The sequence below is a fragment of the Puntigrus tetrazona genome, chromosome 1 (genome assembly GCF_018831695.1).
Source record: "Puntigrus tetrazona isolate hp1 chromosome 1, ASM1883169v1, whole genome shotgun sequence".
NCBI classification, from domain to species: domain Eukaryota; kingdom Metazoa; phylum Chordata; class Actinopteri; order Cypriniformes; family Cyprinidae; genus Puntigrus; species Puntigrus tetrazona.
This window is the reverse complement of record NC_056699.1, coordinates 22,971,851-22,994,320: the sequence shown is the minus strand read 5'-3', so window position 1 is coordinate 22,994,320 and position 22,470 is coordinate 22,971,851. Positions and strand designations below refer to the sequence as shown.

Sequence of the window (22,470 nt, the reverse complement as noted above, 5' to 3'; positions counted from 1 at the left end):
CATCTACAAAGCATGAAGGCATTGCATATATGAAAGCAAGCGTGATCTTAGACCAAAACAGACCCTCAAAAAATTTTATTAATAAATGATATTCTTACAGTTATTGTTCTGGAATGACAGCTGTATTTCCTTGATTCTTTAGAACTGGAACAAATGCTGTTAACCTTTGAGAAAATAAAAAGGTAGGAATGCTCAAAGGTTCATCTACATTACAGTATAAAGGTTTCAAAAGGTCTAAGATTTCCGACAGACGTCTCTTAGGCTTAATTAAGGTTTCATTAAACACTGTATACAGAGAACAAACTTAAGCAACCGTTTTCATCAGTCTAATATACGTTTCTCATTATTATCAATGTTGAAACTGTTACGGTGCTTAATATTTATGTAAAAAATACACTTTGGTATTCTTTAGAACTCACAAAAATATCTAAAAGAAGAAAAATCAAGTTGAATAAATATTACAGTAAACGGGATGGTTGACCCAAAAACACAGATTTTCTCATCCTTTTCCAAATCGGCATGACTTTGTCTGGAATGAAAGACAAAGAAAGTCATATACATATATATATATATATATATATATATATATATATATATATATATATATATATATATATATATATATATATATATATATATATATATATAATTATAATTAAATGTTCTTTTGTTCTGTGCCAGACACACACACACACACACATTATTTAAAATACAAGAAATGTTGTTCTGGTATTGTACAACAACTTTTACATCGCAGTTACTCTCATTCTAAAGTGTACATATTCTTTTTACACTTGATAGTGTTTCCCCTGCCATTATTTTATACAGTGAAGATCTGCCCCCCCTCTCTCTCACACACACACACACACACGTTCGCGTATACACAAGTGAGCACAATTTCAGCCGCATTTGTAAATATTAAGCCGCACAAAGGATATTTAAATATAAATGGCACGTGTCTCTGTGTTAGTGAATGGCGCAGATGCACGATTTTGTGTACTACTGTACTGAAGCGTGTGTGATGCTTCCGGTGATATTAACATCTGCCGTCTGACTATGACGACATAAATACACAGTCTGGATCTGAGCGTCACTTTATGAGCATTTGACCGTTTCATTTGAGTAAAACTATCCTGCACTAGAAATGTAAAGGTATTCAAGGCAACCCGTCAAAATAAAAAAAAGTTATAAAATAAGTTATTTCTTCAAGGTTTTTAATTGTAACATTAATTCCCATTTATGTCCACCCCACCAAAAAAAAAAATTCCATTTTCATTAATAATAGGTTAAATGACTGTTTTGTTATATACAACACAGAATTTGATTCACCCTGAAAACCTAGGGGGAACACTGCCAGGTATTCTTAAACTTTTTGTCTTTCAACTGGAAAGCACCGTTTCATACAATAGCTACACATGCTATTCGAATGCTCAAATGCCCATTTCTACCAGGCGTGCGTCTGTTTCCTCCACAGCGCCTGAACATTTTCCAAACGCATTAGCCGTAAACTGTGCAGGCCCGGGCTGAACCCGGCGAACTTAAACAGTAGACAAATGTTCAGTGCCTCCATCCGTTCTCCTCCTCGCTCTCTCTAAATGCAGCGCTGCACTCTTGGCCGTGTATGTTCCTTTGTTCGGTGGAGTGTCTGTGTCTGTCTAGTGAAGTGAGCTCTCCTGATCTGAGACCACCGCTGGCATGGATCACACTCGCTCCTGTGTGTGTGTGTGTGTGTGTGTCTGTGTCTGCAGTAGAAGGCTCTCCTGCTTGGCTACCAGAGTTGGCATGGTGTTCCCGCTCCCTAAATGCAAGACTAAACTCCTGTTTCTGTGTGTGTGCTGTTGGCATGGTGCTGCAGGCTTCTACAGGCCGCCAAAGGCCTGGCGCCATGGTGACATGATGTCAGACGACCAGCTGGTGAGAAGGGTGATGTGCACTGGCACGTAAGTGTGTGCACGTGCATGCATGCATTCACACACACACCGCCGGAGAAACTGAGAATGCGCTCTCACAAACATGCACAATAATTGATGTGCACAAATGTACGGTTACAAAAATTAAACTATCAGTCAGTTGCCTGAACAATTAGTCAACTAACTGGTGTAATTGACTGTTTGCATAAAACTTGAAATAAAAAAAATGCTACAGAAAGAAAGAAATCTAATGAAAAAAAAAAAAAAAAAAAAAAAACACGAAAAGGAATAGTTCACCTAAAAATTTTACATTTTAAATGGTAATATTACCAATAATAATAAAATAACACTAGCACTGATACAGTACAGTTCTGGCCAAAATATAAGCCGATCATGTTTAAGACAACTTAAAAGAAAATAAAAATCAATAATAAATTAATTAAAAAAAATAATTAAGTGTTTCAAGTGAATGTAAGCCTCAGAATTGTACAATGTGCAGTTAGGAAAAATAATTAACGTTTTGTTTGCATTTAGTTTTAAGCCATGTTTCTAGCATCTAGAGGTATTTACATAGTGAGAATTAAAACAAATAGAACAAAAAAAAAAAAAGTTTTTTATGGTTTGGAACGTTTATCTGAACATCATCTCTTGACACGTAACAAAGATTGCTTCACATTAACTACCAAAACACTCTCATAATTTGCTATTCTGTTTCATATAGACCCAAATTTTCAGGACACACACAGAAAAACACAGACAGACGTCCAACAAAATGACACAGTTAGATTCGGGTCCATTTAGCAGGCTGGCACACAAACCCCTCTCACACACACACACACACACACACACTTCTGAACTGGCACACAGATGCTCTGGCCCGAACTGCTCTTGGCTTGGTGGGTGCAAGCTGGCACAGCTGGACTTCTCCATATCCCACAGAGGTTGAAACTGTGAACACATACACCATAAATGACACAGCTTTGGGTCAGCATTGCCCCCCACCAGTACCATATCCTTACAAGACAAAAAAAAAAAAAGACAGATCAGTCTTGTTAGCACATGACATTATTTTTGAAGGAGAAATTGAGGAGGGAAGAAGGAAGGCAAAAGCCAATAAAAAAAAAAAAAAAAAAAAAAAAAAAAAACACTTTAACACTACAAGAAAGGAATGTGTGACAAAGGTCCATTGAATTATTGAAACCTACCAGAATAAATATAAATCACACATATCACCATAACTACACCTCAGGACATCGTTTAGATGTTTTATTTCAAGATATTGTCAAGTTTGTCTAATGCTTACACATCTCCTTTGCTAATTCCAAAATATAATTTAAGGGCTAAAAAGGCTTGAGCCAGTGATATGTAAACTAATATTCAACATATTCAGTGTTTACTAATAGCTAAATTAAGTTTAACTGCATCAAAAACAGTGACATTTATAACTTGCCTCTGAGATGAAGCATGTAGCTTTTCTGTTACCATTTTATTAAAATAAAGTTTTTTAATCTGTCAAGTTATGCACATATATTTCATTACAAAATGGTGTGGTTGTGCAGAAATAGAGAAAGCGGGAGATAGACAACAATTTACTATATAATAAAAGGTATTTCAAGCAGCAAAACATGGAAAGTGTTGTGTGTATACTATTGTTGATGCTATTTGTTAGCCTGATCAGTGGACTATAAATGGCAAAATTATTTCAGGTAAGTGATATAAAAGCATGTGGAACTACTTGTGTGTTTTCTGGAGAACATACCTTAGAACATTGATCAGCCAATCAGAATCAAGCATTTAAGAGCCCTTAGGTATAAAAGGAAAACATTATAGAGAAGTTGGAACTGATGCATCTTAAATAGTTTACTGTCCAGTAGGTAACAATTTTCCTTGTGTTTTATAATATCAGAGGTTGTGTTTGATCAGGGTAGATTTCTAGGACCAGGACTGGGCATTTCTTTTCTACACAGTATAAATTTGTGTAGCATTAATTTAATTTGGGTGTACTATATCTGCCATATTGCCATCATCAAGTAACCAACCAGCATCTGTTGCTTTGCTATTCAGCTATTCACAGCTCCACAGTAAAGTTACCATCAAATGTGCACTCCAGGATCTTGCTAAAACTTTAAGTACATCCAGGTAATCCAGCCAAAGTAACTTTCCCCAACGCTGACTGTATACAGCATGGAAGCATGCGCTCATGGATGAGTGGAAATTTTATTCATGACCATTATCATTTTTGGGTGAGCTATCACTTTAAATCCAATCCCTACTCTTAAATGTCTGCCTTCCTCACAAAAAAAATACACAGCGAATAAAGTAAGCCAAGACAGACAAGATGGTTGGGGGCTTTGTCTACATGAATCAATATTACTACACAGCCTTACTGCGCAGTAGCTTGAATGATGCTACAAAAACAATAACACAAAAACAAACACCTTCTGTACAGAAGGTAAAGGAGCATCCCTGATCCTAATACCTAATTCCAAAAATAAGCTTGGCAGAATAGCAAGCGCACTAAGATTAGCAGAGCAGTATGGTTTCGCGCAGAGATTAAAAAGAGTCTTTTCGGTTAAAGCTGCTCTGGATGACAGCTGTGAGGGTGGGCAGATGGTGCCCTGGCCTGTAGGGGAGAAGCCAGCGAGACTGTGTCAGGACAGGGTTACTTGGTCACCAGTGAGAAACCGTGAGACCGAAAAGCTTATTTCTGCAGCACAGCACCCAGGGGCCATGATTAGCATTTAATGACGCTTGCATATTGAGAGTGCTACTCTCTCAGACGAGTATGGTTACGAAATTCAGTCTGCTATTGCAAATATATACATATATATATATAAAAATGCTAGTACAAATGCTTTCGTATGATAAAAGCGGGTCAATGTAGTGTTTTATGTATCACTAAGAAATTGAAATACTTACTGTACATTACGTCTAAGTGCAAACGCGAAAATTGCGTCTAGGACGTTTTTAAAACAATTTCATACTGATATGAGAAGATCCGTTCATACGTGTGCACTTTACCGTTCTATAAAAGTGGTTAGCAGGAGGTAGAAGCTCTTGCTCTCTTCGTTCGCTTGGGGCTACAATTTGGCTAACAGAGTTGGTGAACTGCAGGTCGATTTAATGCTGCTAGATTCTGTCTGAGAACAGACAATGATTACACTATTACACAACACTCAAGTTCTAATCTGCAAATTTAAACTACAAATTAAATTTCAGGGCATTTTCTGAACTGTTTAATAGATACACTCCCCAAGACTCTACCAGCAAACTAACTATAACAAGTTAAAATGAAAAGACTGAAGAAAATCACTCGCAAAACCATGCTACGGCAGCAGGACCGTGGTACAAAGATTATATCAGACATTATTTCAATGTATACTATAGCACTGAACGCTTACTGTATTCATATACATTGCCATTTACATACCTGTTCAAAAAAAATGCTAAAACTAAAAAAAATAACTGCTTTGCATTGGTCTCCCAGCCTGGTACGGTGGTTTAGCATGCTGGTTTTAGAGACTGGGAGACCAGCTTGACCAGATAAACCAGCCATCTCCATCTAAAAACCAGCACAGCACTTCAAAGAGTAACACAAGAATAATTAAAACAAAACTGCAGAAATAATACTAAACTGCACTTTGGTAGAGCTATAAGGCAAACGAATACAATGCAAATGCAGGTGTTGGTTTCTGCTTTGTCGAACACAAACTGGATTAAATTATAATGAGTTCAATCCATGCCAGTTTACAAGAGAGTAATGCTTTTTAGGCCTCGTTTACAACTTCAGTCTCAGGTGATTTGATTAGAAGTGGTCGGACCTACATACAAGGCATCCAGAATGTTTTGTGATACAAACCGTAGTGGGAGGTAGTACACTGCACATTTTACTGCAAAACCGCCTGTCAATCAAACAAACAACAGTTTTACATTTTGCTATTTAGGTGTTAAAAAGACTGAAACTACAGAAAACCTGTACGTAAGCACACACTGTTTCACAGATCTTTTAAAGCACACAAAATCAGAAGTTGAGCAAATGAGGGAAGTCGATTACAAGTGGTCATAGGAGACCCATTTGAGACATTATGCATGTCACTTGTGATGGGATGAAACTAGATGGATGTTAAAACCAAGAGTAAACAGGGCATTCATTTCAGGAATAATAATTTGTCCATTTACAGATATAGTTGTTTGATATGCATATTTGCAGGCACAAAAAAGGACCCACACTGGAAATAATTAAAAATAACAGCATGTATCAATGTACAACTATCAGTGCCGAACCCTCAAGTTGACAAAATGAAAAATTTTACCTATTAATTTCCAAACACGTTATTAATTGTATTGCAAATTATGCATGTTTTGAAAAAATTTGCTCAGTTTTGAATCAAAGATTGTTTAAATAAAAAAAAAAAAAAAAACAGACTTCTCTCCAGTGACATGCTGGGCTTCTCCAATTATTTAATCTGCTCAAACTCCGCCCCTTTTTTCAATCTAATATAAGCTTCTATTGACATTGGCATCTATTCAATCTACAACCAATATAACATAACCAAGTAAAAAAAGAGCCGCCGCTGACGTCCATCACATCACGTCTTTAAAAGACCAATTATAAAGCAATTATGCAACAACTTACATTTTCAAAGATAATAAAATAAATCTGGTTAGCTCTATACGGCAAGCAAAAACAGTCTGAACATTTACACATGCAAATCCTATTTTTCCAGGAGAAACCAGCTCATTTTAAAAAAGCAACCTGCTTGTTTGCTTCCACTTTATGCAAAACAAGCATCTGGATTTTGGTCGAAACTTTTCCAATGAACTTAACGCTATATCAGATCAACTCACAGGTTAAACTGTGACCATTAGAAAGTTTTCGAAAAACAGGGTTTTAGAAGTTCGTAGGTGATAAATGACACTCATAATTCAGTCAGGTAACCCTGGCAACAAGACAACCAATAAAAGTATGACCAGCTCTGGTTAAAGGGCAGGATTTCCGCTGTGGCCAGTGGGGTTTATAAAACCCTCCTGCACATTTATCAAAATCACCTTTAATTATAAACTGCAAAGGAAATGCAAACCACAAACTAACATACACAGACCTGGAAGAGGGGAATGGTACTAATCAAAGAGCACATAAGCAAACGGGCAAGTCATCGTGAAGAATTCACACAAAAACCCATTTACAGACAAACAAGCGCTATAAACTATTCTCACCATACTGGTTCCAGACATACGGTGACAAAGCACACGCATTAAAGAGCATTACATTGGCGCTGAACGGACGGTATTTTGGGTGTAGGTGTCTGATGTTCTACGCAGACAATACAACTATCAGGGTCCCAACTCAGTCGCACTTTAATACGGTTCTTTGCTGTCAAAAGCACACAAACCTCATTCAACACTGATATATTCTAATGAGTGGTCTAGAAACACTTCATACTTCCAGACAATACGTCCTGGACTTACATACATCCAGACAATCGTCAGCATTCACTCATATACTTACAAGTCAAAGAGAGTTTACTTGCCAATTCAGATAAACGCTAACACTATGAAACAAAGTAGGGCCTGTTTGTTGTACTTAAACGCACTGCCACCTTCACAGACATACAGCTGCAACAGTTTATTCTGATAATTGATTAATATAAATTACAACAACAACAAACCGATTATTTTAGAGATTGAGAGGCAAAAAGTGATTTAAATGCTTTAATAAATAAAAGATAAATCGCTTAAGTTTTCGAAAACGTTAAACAATTATTCTTGTGCTACGGCACCATGCTGGACAATAAAGTAGTTTTGGCCTCTTACATTTGGCCATATCATATGACTATGACAAAAAAAAGAAAAGAAAATCGTTGCTAATGTTGAATAATCGTTTCAGTCCTAATTCAACAAGCACAATAAATAGATATTTTTATAAATATAACTATGTATAAAGCTAATATTTAAATGTACTGTGCAATAAAAAGCTTTTCTTGGGCCCATCTTAAAAAAAAATAAGTTTGTCTCATGACATTAAAATTTTGGCAGACCAAAAACATATGCTTTACAGACAAGTTTGAGCTACAACACTGACATTTTGGTGGTTCTTCACTCTTCAATGAGTCAGTCTAGTTTGGCCTATACTTGAAATAAAATATGACTTCACTCAAAATGAAAATGGCATTTTTCTTTTTCAAACCTATATGACATTCTCTCTTCGGTTGTACACAAAAAAGGGGTTATTAATCCAAATGTCTTAGCTGTTTTTTTTTTGTTTTGTTTTTTTTTTATTACAAAGAAAATGGACTGGCAAACAATGAAAACAATAAAATTGATGAAGAATAAAAAAAAAAACTACTTTTATTATACACATCTAAGTTTTGATTCTTTCTATAAAAGAAAATTGTGATTTCAAAAACAACATGAGAATAATAAGTTTATTCATCACAAACACAATTCAAAGTAGTCAACAGCTTCAGTTATTGTTGGCCAAAAGACAGTAGATTGCTAGCATCAGTCACCTCTGGGCATACCACAACTACAGCCAAGTCTGTGATACAAAATACCAGCAATATCTGCCAAATATGAGAGTGGGACAGACATTGAAAGAGCAAGACGCTAAAACTGCATCAGAAGAAACAATCAAATCATTGTTTCCCCCATAAACTTTCCCCCAAACTCACTTTTAATAATTGACATGTTTAAATGCATCGGATAAATTCCATAGGTGCTTTGTAACAGCTATAGAGTGAAAATAATCTGCGCCCAACAGCAAAAGAAATTCAAGGTGCATATGCCTTATTAGACTTAAATTATACTTTCATTAAAAAAAAATAAAAATGAAGTGATGCTTGCTCAAGCAAAACTCAACAGTGTTTGTGTTTTTTTTAACATGTTGCTATGTGGACTGGATTTTTACACATTTATGCACAAGCAGGAAATCCACAAGCCTACTTAAATGAATAGTTGGGTCAACAATGAGAATTGTCATTTACACAAATGCATTGTCATACCAAACCCTTATGATTTATTATGTGGAATTTTTTTATAGTGTATTTGTCATTCGCTACCATGCAATAGCAATTATATGGGAATGGTGTTTTAAGCATTGAAAAATCCTTTTGTGTTCGATAGAACAAAGCAAGTTAGGAATCTTTGGTTGAACTATTCCTTCACATCCAATAGCAAACATCTCCTCAATTATAACAAGCACACATCTATAATCTCAAGCATGAGAAATAGCAATTCAATGTTATACTTAAAATATACATATTCTATTAATCAATACACCGTTCAGATCAATCTAGGGGGCTGGCTTTCTCCTCAACGGACTCAAATAAATTAGCAGAAGCTAAAAGCACATGAGAGTTCGTGTAAAACAATGTTGCTAGTCTTTCTTCGCAGCATTGAGCTAAATCAAATTTTTAAAAATCTGATCTGTGTAAAACAAGACTGTGTGTGTATTGCACTATAGTTAACTTACCTCGAACACCCCTCAGGTTTCAGAGTCTCCCGTTCTCCCTCATCTGAAGACCATGCGAATAACTTCCACTGTAAATAGTGTGTGTGAATTTGTGCGCGCCTCTTCTCCCGTAGATTAAACCTGTGAGCTCAGGAGATCACAGACTCTATCCGAACACCTGTGGAGAAATAAGAAGTTCGGAGTCAGACCACAAACATACACATAACCACGGAAGATCTGAAGATAGCAGACGACGCTTGAAGGTGGTAGAGGTTGTTGTGCGATTTCTTATTTGTGCATTTATTCTTAGATGTCAAGTAGAATTGGTCGCACCGAGATTACGTGCAAGTCATAAAAGCGATGATGAGATTTCGTGGAAAGTGCAGGGACGAGGGCAAAAAAAAGGAGGCCATTTTTGTAAGCGAGGTTCCAAATAACGCCAATGCAGTTCAACATCATTCAGCAGCAAAAAACCCTAAAGATTCAATAAAGAAAAACCAAACCGTTCTCAAATATCACAGTATGCAATATTTCAGGCAATTTAGCATTGGCCTTCTCTTTATTGCACAGTGACTCGGGACAAACACCGGGCATTATTGTTGAATGCTGTGGTGAGGTGAAGCCAAAACGAATCTAATGTTTGCTGCCAGAATAAAATCAAGAAACATAAGAGCTCCCCCTCCGCTTTCCAATCATTCTAACGAACTTCACCACATGCTAATTCCTGACAAAACCAAACCTACGGCAGCAATTACATGACTCACTTTGTGGATAGGTACAACAAGAATTCCATTCTCTAAACACACACTCTGACTAGTTAAAAGAATGGGGGAAGATTTCCCTCAGGTCTCCCGATATTCTGTAGTCTACAAGACTGACGAAGTACATTCAAGGTTCAGAACAGAGAAAAACAAGCGTTGCATTAGCGCGCAGTAGCGTTTCTCTAGCAAGCTCCAGCAAAAAATGAAAAGTGGTTGGTTCTTAGGCGTCCAAACACACAGTAGTCAAGATCCTACTTTTCGAACTCAACAAAAAGCGTCTGTATCTTAAAGGTCAGTCCTTACCAAGAAAAACACTGCAATTTGTTACCCCTAATAGCATACAGTCAGCAGTTTAGTACACAATCTGAGCATTTACTCTTCACTATAAAACTAATTTGACGTTAATAATAAACAATTCCTCATCGATATACACATTGCAGTTCTGAGCCGAAGTCTCAAACCACTCTTAACTGTTCATATATAATGCACTAAAAGTCACTTAAGTTCAAACTAGGGTAACCAAAGGTTATAACACCTATAAATAAAGCATTCAAGGTTATATATTCATGCTTGGCAAACCACACCCAGCAAACACGGGCTTTCCTTTTGAATAATATCACAAATATGCAAAGCATGAGAGTTCCTTGACTGTGACAACCTTATCTATATCGCGCACAACTCAAGCACCAAAAACTTCCCAGGGTCCAACGCCGTTTTGACAGTCTTCTGAAGAAAATCCGGTTCAAAAGCACCTTGGTTTGCTTATGTTTTTTGGGGGTTTTTTTTGCTGATTTGTGATACACCCTGCTGTGTGCAGGCCTGGGCAGAGTTAACCAGCCTCTCTCGAGTAACCCAACACAGATACCTGCGCACAGAGGAAGCTAACAGACAACAAAACACCATTTATATCCGCCGTCGAGTCGCGTATCACGTTCGGCTGGATATACGGTTTCAAAACGAGGGTTTTAGCAACATTGTAAGAAAAGTAAATGGGGCTTGATGTAACAATGGAGAGCTGTAAAAACACGCAGCGGCGGCCTCGCGAACTTCCTTGTAACCAACCTGGTGGATTCTCTGAAGAAGACACACACGAAAAAAACCGAGGAAAGTTGGGGGAGCAAATGCGTTTACGACAGAAACAGGAGCGTTTAAAACGCGCGAGGACGGACGCACGCGGAAATAAGTGTTTTTTTTACGTAAACTGTTGAGATTTGTAGCGATTAGGAGTGGGTACGAGAGAGGGAAAACCGCGGGGTGGGAAAACAAGCTTCCTTTAGCATCTCCAGCCATACTGGCATTCGCAAGAAAGTTATACGTGCCTTACTACGAATGCATGCTGGTGGAGGAAAATATATAACACGGTCGAATTCAACCAAGAGCGCTTGAACTGTTTATTTGTGGGGGTTCGAAAGCAAACAGCCCGAAATGACCGATCAGCGAGTCGCAATTTGGGGTTTCCCAAGTATAATTCAGTGGGAGCAAGGCCAATCGAGCGTGGAAGAAAAGTATGAACGAAAGCAAAACAAATCTTACCCATGTTGATCACGGCGACAGCAAATATTCCACACAAAGCACTTTTCCCATTGCGAATGCAATCGCTGAAATAAATCAGGGCTCCGCGAATTCCATTCCCGCTGGGGGGAGAAAAGTGAAGTTATTCCACAAGCGAGCGCATTCCCCTCATTATAATCCTAGAGGTATCCCATTTTCCAAAGAAAAAAAAATTCAAGAGCGTGGATGCCCGAGCCTTCTCGCTAACAAAGGGCGCCGACAATCCTAGGTGAAAACCCAAAGAATCGCTGTAGGAAAAAATCTCAGCTCCGGACTACAAATGGCCAAACGGCGGATCCAAGACGTCCCAAACTTGTGCAGCCCTTTTTTCTCTCTCAAAGAAGTTGTTCCTGTTTCGCCAAAGCTTGGGGGAGGGGAGCTGTTTTATCAAGCTCCTGGCCAAAGAGAGAGAGAGAGAGAGCGAGAGCTTAAAATCCTGCAGGCTCTCGTGTGCTAGAGATCCGCTAGAATAAACGCTTTAAATCAAGTCTGCGGTGTATTTGCAGAGCGAGTGATATGCGTTAAAAATAGCAGTGGATCAAATAATAACCGCAGCTGGCTGCAGCGACACAAAGATCTCTTATGAGAGTCAGCGTCAGTCCTTATAGACAATGCATCGGGGCACTTGTAGGGCTATGTTTCTTGCCATATTAAACGACATTATATGTTTTAGATGCGTAAAGGATACTATATTTCCTTTATCCGTTGGGCTGCTCTCCTTTACAGTGGTTGGGAAAAGCCGCTATATTTTAATGGTGAAAAGTGTGCGGTCGGAAAAACACAGAGGGGTGTCCGATTCCGCGCGGCGGGGATCCGCGAGCGATTCCGTCTCCCCGAAACGTGCTAGTCGCAGCCTTTCCTTATGAAACACGGCTGATTAAAATAGCTCACGGCACTAACATGGCTTCCCCCATCAGAGATGAGCGAGTACCGCCGACGTGTGCTCGCCTCCCCCCCTCTTTGATCCGGCCGGATGGTTCAGTCCATATTGTAATAAGTAGCAATTCTAGGTCAGGTTGACTCGCCATTGAATATAGTGAGTGACGGCGGAGATCAATTCGAGCGATTGTGCTCTGAATCCAGACGGCTTTCTTTGTTATTCAAATGCGTGTAATGGCTAATCACAGCAAGGAAGAGCTCACTAGTGTAGTAAGGACGTGTTGAATCCTGCTGTACAGCTGTTTTGTTGAGAGTGAGACATTTTGAGGTAAGAGAAGGTGTCAAAAATTATAATCGCATTCCTGCCGTTTGAGTGGCGTCGGATGCCAGATAAAAAAAATAATCTCGCCAAAAGCTCGGTCTGCGGTTATATTTACTCCCAAACCAAATTATAATTCTAAATATTATTACAACAAAGGAAAAGGCGTTAAGATTTACATTTAGGATATTATTGTTTGTTTACAGTCGGCAGGTTTTACATTTCCCGCCCAAAACATTAGCGAGAGAAACCCGCTCAGAGCGAAAAGAGAGTAAAAACAGAATCCAGACCAGCTCACACAACTTCTGTCTACAGTGTTTAAGGTGATAAACTGACGAAAGTCATCCACTCTTTACACATTCCCCAAGTCTGAATGTTCCTCTGCCATCATGTCAAACAAGTATATTGAGTCTGAATGTAGTATTCATATATGCCCAGAACAAGTAGTCTATCCATGCATCCAAGTGTAGCCAAAAAAAGAGATAAATACAGTACAGTTGTGTAAACAACTCAATCTGGGCTGTTGAATCCCATTTTTAAGAATCGGCTGAGAACACATCTCTATTCTAATTTTATTCTTAAACAGCTGGCCACTTTCAGACACGCACAAAAAAAAAAATCTAGTTTTCTCTAAAGTTTTTGTATTCTATCTGTTCCTTTTTATTTATTATAAAAGTAACTCAAGCAAAAATAAGGCTTCTAACACCAGCTCTATTCTTTTTCTATTCTATCTGTTTTCTTTTTATTATACAACTTAAAAAAAACCTTACTACGTGTACTGTGTTGTGTTGAGTCTTGTTATAGCACTTGCGTATCGTTGCTCTTTTGTTGATTTCGATAGCTTCCGTGGTTCTCATTTGGAGAAAAGCATCCGCTAAATGTACTTTAAACCTCAATTAATAGGATATAATTATTGTATTTGTGTTTCTGTTTATTCTTTACATTCTTCATGTTCGTCAATGAGAATGAGATTTTGGCCTATCTCTGAAGATGAAGGATGAACTGTCGAAATGCAAAAAAAAAAAAAAGGTAAACGTTTGTGTGTATGTGTGTGTGATTGTACGGGTGAAATATAACATGTTCTTGACCGGTTTCATGGTCGCAAGAAATATTGCATTAAGAACTTCGTCATTTCTGAGGGCACACGTCATGTCAAACAAGAATATACCACAGGTCCAGCGATCTTTCCCAAAAGTTTCTGCTGATCCCATGTTTAAATGTCATTTGGAGGCGACTAATCCTCATATCACCCCGTTCCACTGAGACGCTTCGCCAACAAAACCTCATATAGAAGCAAAACTAGAGAGCGGCAGAATACAAACAGATTTCATAAGTATAAGCTGAGCGCAAGAGCAGAAATATATTTACTTATTTAAACAACAAGAAATTGCTATTTATTCGAGCCTGAAATAGAGAGCGAGAGGGGACTAAAATACATTTCTCTTAATTTTGACGACACCAAAACAATAACTAGTGTGTGTGTGTGTGTGTGTGAGTGAGCAAGCGCTCGGAGGTGACAGTATCTGTTGTTCACACTACAGAATATTAAATGCTGAGGAAGAGGAGAGGTGAGACTCATGGGATTTAATGCATTTGCTGGCAATCTAATCCTGAACCTTCACTACCACCAACAAGCCCAAGCGATTCCATCGCCCTGTTTTTTCAGGGGAGGGGGGGGGGCAGCTAAAAACAACAGCACAAGATTCTCTTTCCATCCTGGGGTGTACTCAATTCCCCGTGATGTTAGCAATTGCTTTCTCGCTTTTTACCCACTGCTGAGTCCCGAACTGGGTCCCCCCAGGTAACAAAGGAGAGGAAAACCGACGATCTGTTGCCTTTTCCTCCAGCAGTGATACGTACAAACAGTGCTTCCCTGCTGATAGAAAGGAAATGTATTAACTCTCTTCCAGGAGAGAGAAAAAACATGACAGAGTCTTAGTCGAGTATGAAGCTTTTTCCTCTCCGCTCTATGAAGGAGAGAACAGGGACAGATGACACTGTTTACATCCTTTACTGTGCTCAACTGAGCTTTCCTGGGAAATACGAAACACTGGCATGGAGTCAATGCTATTTTAGACCGATAAACTCTTATAGTCCTAATTAATATTAAGTTTCTAATGGTTAGCATTAGTCTGCCTGTGCCGACAGTGAAAAATGCTTACTGATCAAAGTTACTGTTACTGTTATTAAAAGCAAATGATTTATCTCTTAATATTATTTAATGGAATGAAATGGCATAGATTTACTATGCTTTTATTAACTAACAATAGCAAAGATAAATGCAATAATGTACTGTAACAAATGTAATACTTAAGTTAATTAATGACACCTTATTAGAGATACCAATATCATTTATCAATAAAATATGTCGAATATTGTAATTTTGTTTTGTGGTTTTGCTTCTTTTTGATTATTTTGTTTTATTTCAGTTAACACTTTCTATTTAGTTCAACTATAATAATCTTTGCACATGCACAGCTCAAAAACGTTGTATATGAAGCAAAGATTAAGTACATTTTACAAGAAAACACATTTAGTTTTTTCTGAGTTTGTTCAGTGCACATGCCTCCGATGAATTATTGTAATTTGAGTAGTTAACTTCAGATATCTCTGTCATTAAACTGGCTGTGTTTTAATTCAGGTGGCTCGTTAGCAGTTTAATCAACTTATTTAGCGAGACTCATCTTGAAAGAGAAAATCTCTAAGTCCTGTTATAGCGCCCTTCGTGGCAGTGACCCGTCAAATCCAACTTGTGTAACTAAATGCCTTTCACGCGCCCGTTTTAGACATTACTGTTGTTGTGTTTTTGGATGCTCAGATAATGAGGATGACGAGGATGAAGATGCGTGATGAACATACGCCCTTGGAGCCATATGACACAGGTGTGTTTAACCATCAAGCGTCACCATGTGACATCTGGTTGAATTAAAGAGCACAAACAGGATCTGGTTCATCACCAGGATACAGATCATCCTTGATAAAGCTGCCATATGTTAACCCTGTAAAGCCGAACACATAAAATAATCAGTAATAGTAAAAAAAAAGAAATTTTTTGGAAATGGCACAAAGCGTTAAAGGTTTATCCGAGCCTGATGTTTCGTATTTTATAATTATATTTTAATATGATATTTAAAAAAATATATAAATGCAAATAATATTCATATTTTACAGCATTATTATTTTTTGGCCCACTTAAATTTGTCCCTTTATTTTCCCTCTCATTTTGCTTTTGCATGCTTCCCTCAGGGTCAAATATCAACTGCTTCAGCGGCATAAAAACGCATAAATGTGTTTTGAAAAGAACAATTAACATGTCATCAACATGCCACTTAATACCAAACAATTTAATCAAGCACCGTAATTTATTTGATAATAGCATATCAAAGCCCTGAATTAAAAGAGAGTTATCAAAATGAATTTCTGTGTAATTGGTGTTTACAAAATTAAATAACACATTTACTTGAACTTGAGCAAGTTATTTTTAAATCGGATATTAATTAAGGAAGAAGCGAAATGCTTGCGTGATCAAGTGTGCAGTGGTTATATTTTTTTCAGCGCTACCAGTGTGAGAGAGTTATGATCTCTCTTCAACTTTTGGCTGAAGTTTGAAGGAAAGATTTTTTTTGGCCGCAGTCATATCCGTCTCGACAGGACAGAAGATCTTTCGACTGCACAAACGTCACAGCAAAACAAACTTCCTTTGCTGGGCCCCCACTCCTCCTTTTTAATTTATTTCTACAATTTTGGCAGCGTGCATAGCTTAGTTGCACCATCCATCCTTGTCTGTCCCTCTCTCTCTGCGTTTCTCTAAAGTTTATTTCCTCCTTGCCACTCTACCCTCCTTCTCCCTTCAACCTCTATCGCATTCATCTCTGTGTTACGCGCTCTGTCACTGTAATAGGAAACATTTCTCTCTATCCCTGGTAAACATTTTTAGATATACGCAAAAAGACTCAGGAGCAACACCAGCATGAAACAGAAATGCCTTGTGCTCTGTATTTTGTACTTTACCAAGATGCAGTGGTTAGCAACAGCCAGCGCTCATTGGAGAAAGGTTTAAGTCTGGCAAATAAATTCAAACTGCAACAACATCTCCAGTTAATATCTAGGTAGAAAATGGACAGCTCTTACTTCATTGTCATGCTAATATTTGTTATTTTGGTGCTCAAGAAGCATTTATTTCTATTGTCAATGAGATTTCTTTTGTTCGTTTTAAGAAACTTTGGAACTGAATTTTTTTTCTTCTGTGCAAATATTTTTTTTAACATTATAGATATCTTTAGTGTTATGTTTGATCAGTTTAATGTATCATTGTTATTAATAAATTAATAATTTTCTTTATTTTCTTTATGTCAGTATTACATCATAATATATGATGTTCGCTTTAAATATGTGCGTGTGTGTGTATATATATATAGAGAGAGAGAGAGAGAGAGAGAATGTCTGACAACAATAGTATAAAACATTATGCTTCTTTAGTTTAAATTATGTTTTATACTGATCAGGTTAATACACAATACAGCCACAATATTGAACATATAATTTTATGTTTATCAGTTTTTTTTTTCTTCAAGATTTCCTATTATACATTCTTTGCAGAAGATATGTCTTTATTCTAATATAGTTGTCTAATACTTTTTATTCTGCTAAAAAAGTCAATGCTATTATATGCAGGAATGGACATGTATTAGTCTTTGGCCCTTTCCCAAATAACGCCCTCAGCCTATCCAGCCCATCTCATCCAAGTTCATATTTTCTCCTTTCTATAGCCATTCGAACACCTTTGTAGATAAAATGCAATTCAGTAGTTTTGGTGAAGATCCAAACAGCCGTTGCATTCCAGCACCCACACAAGTCTCTCTTGGCCTTTGCCTAAGCCATGAGATGTTATCTTCTACCTGTCTAACACAAATGGATGTGCTTGTCCCCCACTAGAAGGTGAGGACTGGACCACCAAGGCTGTGTTGATAGGGGGGTTTATACATGTCATCTGTTCAGGCAGGTATCCAGTCATTATGTGGTTGTAGTTCTGCACGCCAGCCCCTATGCCACATTTCAGACGCAGGTGTCTTCTGCCATCTAGACACAAATACCTCAACACACTGCACTCGTGAGGTTCTGTGCACACCAATAATCATCTAAACCTGATAAACATTTACACAGACTGTATCTGTTTGCTTCCTTCTCACGTTAACCATTGTCTCTCAGTGTGTATGTGAGTCACAGAGGGTGTTTACTGTAATGTAGCTGCAGCGGTTTGTGGTTGTCAGGGTGGCTGAGGAGGCCATTGTGGCGTTTGCTAAACAGACTTTGGTTTTCTTCACTCAACAACACATTTATGCCCACATCTTTTCTCTCAGTCAGAAACATAAGAGCGGTTTAAAGAGCTTTCGTGTTTTTAATAGGTGTCCTTGATGTTTCCATGGATCTAATTTCCATGCTCCTAATCACTTGGATTTATTAAATAGTAACCACACATTAGAGTGCCTGGTGGTTAACAGTCTGAGCTTGTAACCTAAAGACAGAAATTTTAAAGCGTTTTGGACAATGGTGTTTCTTAAAGAGGTTCTCATGATGAGGTAAAATGTAAAATAGCGGTTTCCAGACTTTGTTGTTATTGTTAGCTCAAACTAAAACTATTAATAAAAAACTATGACTTTCTTTGAATTTGAGAGGAACTGATTTAATACGTTCACAAAAAATTGATGATGGATAGATGGGTAGATACATAGATTGATTGATTCTCATAAAGAATCTCCTAAATACATCAACAGAGGAAAGAAAACTCCACTCGATGAAACATATATTGGGGTCTTTAAAGCATACTCAGAAAAACGTTGACTCTGTGAAACACAAATGTACATCAATACACATTAGAATCAGTATAAGTGCCTCCCTGCAGATCTGGGAACAGCTCTAGAGAGCCCCTCCACCCCATGGGCAGCGTGACTCAGCAAATCCTGGCAAATAGGCCAGTCAGCACGGCTGCCAGTCAGTCACTAGGTCATCAGGCCAGCCAGCCAACCAGCCAGCAGGATGTCTATATATACTGTGCAGAGCAAGCGTGTTGAGTCTGATAAATAATTGAAGAGTGCAGTCATTAGCCTAGATTATTTAGCTTAAACGCTGGCTTCCATCCACTACAATCAGAAGTCATTACCTCACAATGAGCAGGAGGAACATTTGAAGTTACGAGCCAACACCTGCCAATCAAACTGGGAGGAGTAGATTGCGCCTGATGACGGTGGAGGGAGGAATGAACAGCGGTGCACACTCAGAGAAACGCTGTTAGAAAAGAAACCTGTAAGGTTTATGAAGGTGTACAGTATGAGGAGAGAAAGATATTCCTCCCAGCCACCCTGAAACAGCCTGCTCTCTGCTGGGCCCCTCGACCCGCTTGGAGGACCGCCAGGACACATACATACAAACACACTGTTAAACCCACAGCACATCCAGAATGTAAAAAAATAGCACACTCAAAAGCTTATTCAAGCACAGAAAGGCAAATAAGCACATACTTAAACTCGTAAACTGTGTATGTATTACTGTATTTAAAAGCAGTCATAATTTGTTTCATAAAATCTTTTGAAATAGAAAAGAAGGAAAGTAAACAAATCACAAATAATTCCTTCCAGGATTGCAAGTGCGATATTGCATTTAATAAATACATTAAAGTGCTAAAAAAAACATGCGTATTAACATGTGTTCTCATCAATTCGATCAAAAGTAGACAGCGCCAAGTACATCCAGAAGTGGTAGAAAACGCATTCGATCTGTTTGCTGTGTTGTAACGTAGATGTGCATGTGAGTAGCTGCTGAAGACCGCCTTCTCTCCACCTACTGACCAAACATGTAATCATTGTGGGACCTGTTGCTTGCCAAACAGGGTTCTTACTTTGCCGAGCTGAACTAGAAAGTGTATTTCAAAGTAGCAGCGCAAATCTACATCGTTCATTGAGGTCTTGCAGCTAACACTGCGAAAACAACAGCGGCTCCTCTCTTCGTCTTTTTCCATCATCTCATTTTACAAGTATACAGCAGTGACGTGATGTTAACGTGGTTAAAAGTCGGCACTTTGTCCATATGTGATCGGTTCTATGAAATGCACGCCAATACCAGGTGTAAACAGGGCCTTATATTGAACTTAAAGCGCCAAAATGCTTGAGGAATATGTGGCTGAACTCCGCCTCCGCAAAAGAAGATCAATGCCTGCTTCTACAGCGCTGCCCATTTAGCCCCTCCCACTATTTTGTGCAAGTAGTGTAATAGCAAGTACTCGTTTTCAAACAAAGCAGCTTTCTGTTGGTTGGTGGAGCGAATCCTGTACAAACTTTGTATAAGTAACATTTCAGATCACAGATTCTTATTAAAATGATTTATTAAAAATATGGTAAATGTGTGTAAAGTCATAAAGGTACAGCAACAGTGTATTCAATTAGGAAAACTGTCATGTACGATTAGAAAATGAATATTTTTGGTGCAATAAGCTATATCTAATATTATCACTTGACACTAGGGAAAATACAATTATTATGTTTTTTAATCTATGCTCTAAAAAACACTCCACGAATGCAGATAGTGAATATGACTTTCTCTTTTCCTTTCTCTTCCGCCCATCCCTCTCTCTCTTGCAGGTCTCTGTCCCCTTGATAAAGAGCGGTTTGAATATCAATGAGGTTTATTCTCTCCCGGGTCTGCAGCCAGCTGTTATAGACTGAGCGCCATTCTGCTGCTATTTTGAGGCAAGATAAGTAATTAAAAAATCAATACCTTCCGACGAACATTTTTCACCATGCACAACCATACTGAAACTCGTTAAGCACATCCTGGTTTACACCAAAAACACCCATCTTTTTCCATACGTATTTTCGAATACTTCTTCATCAATTTATGTTAAAAGCAATAACCAGACAAAAAATGAGAAGGACACATTTTTGTCAATCTGTGAGCTGTACGTCTTGTGCGTTTGAGATGGGGAGTAGCACCCCTGCAGTTATCGCTGGCACTTGAAGCTCGGACGCACTCGTCTGTTGTGACAGAGACAAGACGTGGAGATCTCTGTATGCAAATAAGATGTAAACAGACCATCAGGGAGCCATCTGTGTGGCTGGAGCTCCCCGTGGGGGCGGGGCATCTGTAGCCAGGGAGACGGGCAAGCGAATAAAAGTTCACAGAATCAGTTAGGGTCACCAGTGTAGACCTCCACGGATGTAAACAGAAGTGTTATTACCTCAGTCTTTGGCCGTTTAAGGGCCACACTGACATGGCCGTGAATTAGTGTTCGTTTAGTGCTTACAAATGAGTCCACTGTCTACTATGCTCTTCACACACACAATGGGGAGAGCTTGGCCAGGCCCTTGTAATTAACTATCCTAAACGAGGAAGGAAAATGAGGTTGAAGGTTAATATCTACAAGGTTGGTGTGGATACAACATGCTGTTCCATGAGCGCTGATCGAGGTTGTCCTCTCATTCTGACCACCTGAAATGGCATCCATGAGACATTTAAAGTCTGTAAAGTTTTTCGTATCTGAACATTCAGTGGGGAATACATCAGGGTGGGCATGGATCTGGAATTAACTGATTCATCGTTTGATTGAAAAGTGATGAATGGAATATTGAGATGATTTTTAGATGAATTCATAATAACTTGCAATTTTAACAGTTTAGAAAACTACTTAAAATTTAAATAAATATTACTTTGCACTCTGTACCTCCCAATAATATATGTACTGCAGATGATTGTAAGTTTATCCAGTGAGAAATTATTTAATAATTTTCTATTAAAGATCTAATATTTATTAGAAATAATCGTATAATAAGGAAACGTTGTTATTGAATGTTGCAAAATAAGACAAGGAACACTTAGTTTTTAGTCTGAACAAAAGAGCAAATTTGGTATTATCTAGCAACAGAGGTCCAGCAGACGAGTGGAAATGTATTAATAAAGCACATTTAAAAGCAACAGTTGTTGTCCCAAAAGGCACAATTCAGTTGTTAGAACAAACTGTCAAATAAAAAAAAAAGAACTAAAGATGAAATAACATTTTGGAAGTCATTTGTATGTGGTTTCGGTGTTCAACCTGTTGATCTGTATGTATCATTAAGGTCAGAAGTCTTTTTAGGGGAACAGTTTGTGTCTCTGTGTGTGTACATGTGTGAGCTGTGGAAGTTTTTGCTGGTAGCACTGGAGCTCGTTTCCGAAACACACAAGCATAGTGTTCCAGAAGCACACCCTCTCATGGAGGGAACAAGCTAAAAATATCACACACACACACACACTCTCTCTCTTACAAGAAAGGCAAGGCACTCTCTCTCTTTTACACATGCAGAGCCCCCTTTTCAACTACTTAGTGTTGGCACAAATGCCCTCTTAGCACCAAACAAGACCCAAACCACAAATGAGTATCATTATTTATTAAAATCATTAGTCCTAGTAAAGCAGTAATAGTATACAGTTCAATCTTTCACCCTAACCTCCACATATAGTTTTTCTCTCCCCGTTTGAATTAAGCACAGCACCTTGACTCAACCTTGCCTGAGGCGCTATACCTCCCTAGACCAGCAGATGAACAGCGTAGACCACCAGCATTACATTAGT

General features: G+C 38.2%; 1 protein-coding gene and 1 long non-coding RNA gene across 4 annotated transcripts in view; one reads left to right on the top strand and one right to left on the bottom strand.

The window, feature by feature from the left end:
• Nucleotides 1-22,470, bottom strand: part of bcl9 (BCL9 transcription coactivator) — an 84,964-nt gene that overhangs the window by 26,512 nt on the left and 35,982 nt on the right. The window contains exons 1-2 of one of the 3 annotated variants that reach the window (XM_043235800.1): nt 11,655-12,445; nt 9,382-9,538 (exon numbers count right to left, since the gene is read on the bottom strand). The gene's annotated coding sequence lies outside the window, so the exon portion shown is untranslated. Of the gene's footprint in view, nt 1-9,381; nt 9,539-11,654; nt 12,446-22,470 lie in introns of those variants that run through there. The other 2 variants (XM_043235779.1, XM_043235790.1) reach the window with 2 other exon arrangements.
• Nucleotides 15,687-20,642, top strand: LOC122342025. Its single transcript, XR_006250508.1, has 2 exons — nt 15,687-15,752; nt 20,505-20,642. It is a non-coding gene; the product is annotated as an uncharacterized LOC122342025 (long non-coding RNA).